The 5000-nt window shown below is 41.9% G+C and overlaps 1 protein-coding gene across 38 annotated transcripts in view; it reads left to right on the top strand.

Annotated features, from left to right (window-relative positions):
• The first annotated feature begins 842 nt into the window (after positions 1 to 842).
• Positions 843 to 5000, top strand: part of bt (projectin protein bent) — a 191175-nt gene continuing 187017 nt past the window's right edge. For 37 of the 38 annotated variants that reach the window (XM_076204746.1, XM_076204763.1, XM_076204762.1 and 34 more), the window contains exon 1: positions 843 to 999. The gene's annotated coding sequence lies outside the window, so the exon portion shown is untranslated. Of the gene's footprint in view, positions 1000 to 1230; positions 1255 to 5000 lie in introns of those variants that run through there. The other variant, XM_076204724.1, reaches the window with a different exon arrangement.

Genomic DNA, 5000 nt, shown 5'->3' with positions numbered 1-5000 from the left:
TAGTGACCAACACTGACTATTGATAGGGCAATGCCTATGAAAAACAAGGGACTTTGTGATTGATACCTAGAGTAGTTCATGAAAGAAGTTCGAATATGGGACATTAGAGGGATGATAATAATAGGAAAGGGTAAAGATGTTATACGTGAATAGTCAATGGAAGATCAACTGATTAATTGATTAACGATGGTGACAGGAAGATCCAATAAGATGTGATGCATGAATAGGCATGCAGGCATCACAGGAAGCTGGGGTTTAGGATGATTGACGCCCTGCCTAAGCATTTCCACGCAATTTCAACCCGATTGTCAAAGTCCACCGTTGCCCTGGGCAAGCGGATGTGAGGGGGCGTCGTGGCGCCCAGGGCCGACGTTGTCAGGCGCCCATACTGTGGCCGTTTGCAGAGACGCCCCGTAGGACCGGGAGGTACTGACCATCAAAGAGGTCCTTCGAGGCCGTAGGACAAGCGGCTGAAGAAGGCTGACACCTCGGCCAGGCATAATGTGACGCCGTGTTTACAAATACTTGGTGTCCGCCGCGTCGCGGCCTCGCACGGAAATAGCGCGCGGGCAGCTCCCATTTTGGCCAAGGGGGGGGGGGTTAGCCACGTTTGAGTTGCCACCTCGTGTCAGACTTTCGATTACTAACTCATTATTCTATTATCTAGCTACTTCTGGGCTCTTTTAAACCCTTGCATGAAATTTTATTATCCAAAACTAGCCATATATTAGTAATCTTCCATAAAAAAATAGCTTCGGACTTGAGGATGGGTGTTGGTGGAGACGACGGGGGAGGTGATGCCCCATGCCTGGCCAGCCCCGCACCCCCCACCAGGTATCTGGTGGCTGCAAGAGCCGCGCCGCCATTTACGTGTGTGCACGCCAGCCGGGCCCGTGGTGAGCAGTCGCCGTGCTGCTGGTCCTTCGCGCTCAACCACAGGCGTTGATCCTTCCTCCTCCGCCCCGGCTACACGAAACGAAGCGCTTCCCTGTGTGTTGGGTGTGTATCCGCCTTGTTGGAGTATCGTGCCGCGCCCTCGAGCCTTGGCCTGTGCTTTGTGCGGGTCGCGGCTCGCCTGGATTTTGAGGGCGAGTGGCAGTGCAAGTGTCAGTGTGTGTGTGCGCAGTGTTGCGAAGAACCTGCTGGGTTCCTCTTGAGCTCGGCTTCCTCTCGATATGCCCATGGGCCGTGAGTGGTCCCTCCCTCCACAAGGAACTACTGTGCTTCATCTTCGACAGCACCTCCGTCGGTTTCGTAAGTGTTGCTTGGACGCGGAGTGCCGCCCGATCTCCCTGAAGACGAGTACGGCCCGGATGTCACTCCAAAGCCGCGCCTCTGGCAAGGATCTTCCGCCAGTGAGTTCTGAGTAGGTCCTCTGGAGGGAGAATAGTAAGCTAGCTGCTGCTGCTGCAGGGCCTAGGCGGCGTGGAGGGCGCCGGGCCGTCCACGTTCCTCGGAGGTGCGGCGGCGGCACTCTCGACCCCACGACCTTGAGGCGCGACCATCCCCCGGCTCACTTCTTCTTCCTCTTCGGCGGCGGAGACCTCCGTCGCAGTTCTGCTTTCGGAATTACTCTTCAAGATTGTGTTGTGATTGTGTGCCTTGTCCAAAAAGAGAGCAAAACACACCTATGCATAAATAAAATAGTAAATATTTGATTACTTATGAAAAAAGTTAATATCACCCTCTAGTTTCATGGATAAAGTGAGATCCTAGTTCAAAAGGCTGAATGGTCTTTTAGAAGCCTTGTTGAAGGCTCCGAAGGTTCGAGCAGCTTTCAAAAGCCAACACCCCTCAGCTGCCGGCTTCTCCCTCCCCGCCAGATCGGAACCCCACCTCCCCCATAAGTGTCACGGAAAAATTATAATGAAATCGATTTAGTATTACACATTGGCAGAAAATAAATTGTGAAACTTTTTTCCAAGCAAAGGCAAAGTTCCCCTTTCCAAATAATAAATCAGTCACTAAGATAAAAGGAAATTCTGTGTGTAACGGTGTAAATGTCCTTGAGGGACCAAAAAAAAAAAAAAAAAAAAACTCGTTCTTTCCTGCAAATGGTTATTTGTGCTGTGACGTTTCTTGACTGAATGTGTTAAAGTTAGCTCGCGGGACCGGCGGTCGGCGAGCGATGTGGCAGACGACGATAGTGGTGGTAATATGGGCTTTGTACGTCTACGTACCCAACAATAAACCAGAAACTAGCAAAGGTTGTGATCATACCATGGTGTCTGTAATCACAGTTCCCATAATGTTAGTAGGTAGTATGAAAACCAAAGCAAAGGTTAGGTTATAGCAGATTATATGATACTATTAACTTATTTTAGTAGTGTTCTGATCAGACTCAGGGATTATGGCTGTGGGTATAAGTGTGATGTGAGACGTGACTGTGATATGAAAGCACTGTTGCTGGAAATAGCAGGGACTACGGTGTAGTTGGTTAGCACAGGGGAGAATGGTAAATTTCCATTCATTTTACAGAAATATGAATGGCTCCTGTAGTATTTCTATACTGATTGGAGTATAACCAGACAGTGAGGAGCTTGTTCCAGGGAAATTGTGGCACACTGTGTCTCTTGCCTTATGCCAACTACCAATGACTTTCAATAGCTTTGGTCTCCAGAGCAAAGGTGACAGCTATGGTGGTGGTCAGATATCTCCTGGGGTAAGCTCCTCAAATAAATTTACATGAAAACACAAAATATCTATATTTTCTTGAAAATTCGAGGTAGAGGCGCGGTGTTAGTGAGAGACATATTAGTTGTAACATCTGTGCTTGCGAATTCGAATAATTGCCATAGTGGTAGGACAAGGTCATCACCGCCGAGTTCTTTTAGCTGTTGTTAAACTAGAATGGTTTAGCTTCTTTTGGAAGTTTAGAAGTTGTTGTAGAATTTGTTCTTGAATGAATACTAATCACGAGAGACATTGAAAAGTGTCCAAAAGGTGGACATCTCTCAATCGATCAGATTTACAAATTGATTGATAAGATAGAGTCAGGGTCTTAAATGAATAAACTTCTTATCGTTGAAAAAAAAAATAGTGTGTAGTATATTATGATTCAAGTTAGCAAATAATATAATCTAGGTTTTCGGGGTTAAGCATAGTAAATCATCAGACATAATACTAATCTAGATTTTTTAATAATGAATATCCAGAGAACCTATATAACGTAGGTTAGCTGTGAAAATAAATTCATGATGATAACTTTGTATAGTTAGACTATCAAGATAGCATCAACAGTGTTAGAAATATTAAAGCTATTCAGATTGTAAGATAGATTATCCTCTGTCAAATGTAATAGAAGAGTGATAGATTTTGAATCAATAGTATTAATGTGTATAGTAGTGACCGACATGGCTCAGTGGTAAAGCGCGCGTCTGGCAACCTCCGAGGGAGGTCAAACGTGTGGGCTCGAATACATAGAGGTTAGGAAGAGTATTTATTTAGACCCATTAGCCTTAAACGGCAAAACATAGTCTTTCGAAAGGCACCGTCCTCTTGACCATGAGCAAGGTAGTTCAGGATGTAAATCTAAGTTATCAAAGGGATTTGGTAGAACTAGAGCCGTAATTGATATTATCACAATGCAAAAGTACAATAGTAGAACTACGAAGGGTAGCAGTTGATATATAGCCCTGGTAGCAGCAGAATGATTTAGAGACAGAAAGTGAAAAGTTATAGTTAGTTTAGATCCATTAGTGGTAGAGATAGAGATAGCAAAAGTAGAAGCATGTTGCTATAGATTTCTTAGTTTTAGTCGTTGTTGTATTTAGTAATATCTGGAACACTAGTTGGAACTAAACAGTTAATGCGGTAGCTACTTTGTTGGTAAAATTAGTTGATAGCAAGCTTAAAGACACTAGTTTTGGTGGTAGTTTAAGTTGTAGTGGTTGAAATAGTAGTGGTTGTTTTACTGTATTAGAGTTGAAATGGAAGCTTCTAATACAGCTGCGGTTCTTGTTATTGCTGTTATTATTACCATTACTGATGTTACCACTACTAATACCGCCCCTTTAAACTCAACCTACTACAACACATGTTACTATAGATACATCATTTACCACTACTATTACCTAGTAATTGACAATATTTAGTGAAACAACAATATCCATCAAAATATGAAACATTAATACTACTAATGCTTCCGATACTACTATTGCTATTACTATTACTATTACTATTATAATGATCACTATCACTATTACTATTCCTGCTACTATTACATCCTTTATATCACTGTTACTGCTGTAACTATCAAAACTATAACAACTACTTTCACTATCACCACTATCACAACTACTATCACTACGGATTTTACTATGAATTTTACTACTTCTGTTAGTAGCATTAACTGTAATAATAATAGAAATTGAAATGTAGACTTATCAGTGTTAGAAATAATTACGATAGGTATACATTAGAAATACATAAGAACTGATAACATCAATATTATTAGTGTTAGGTTTTAGAATATATGTAGATGTTGATCATGGTCATACTCTCATTATGCATTATTATACTATCATTATACCTCATCACTAGAATTACTATTACTTATATCATCACTTACAAAACTACTACTGATACTGATAACACAGGTTTAACTATCAGTTTGGTTACTGATTTCACTTATGACGATAGTGGTGGGCATAATTACTAATAGCATCCGATGGAATAATGATAGCTATTACATGAATGGTTTTATGAATGTAAGTGATAGCTAAATGTATATTAGGAAATGTTTTAGAGGAATGGAGATTTATCTACCTGATAAACAAAGATTAGGAGAGTAGCAGAAGCTCTTATGGCTTAGTATGAGATAACTAAGGATTTCAATATAGATCTGATTTAGATAACTGATACTTTATGTACAGTAACCTATTCCTGTAGATACAGAGAAAGAGACGAAAGACAGACAGACAGACAGACAGACAGACAGACAGACAGACAGACAGACAGATAGACAGACAGACAGACAGACAGACAGACAGACAGACAGA

This window comes from Oratosquilla oratoria, chromosome 21 (assembly GCF_046742065.1).
Source record: "Oratosquilla oratoria isolate Oo_2021 chromosome 21, ASM4674206v1, whole genome shotgun sequence".
Taxonomy (NCBI): Eukaryota; Metazoa; Arthropoda; class Malacostraca; order Stomatopoda; family Squillidae; genus Oratosquilla; species Oratosquilla oratoria.
Note: the sequence above shows the minus strand (reverse complement) of the source record. Positions and strands in the feature narration are given on the sequence as shown.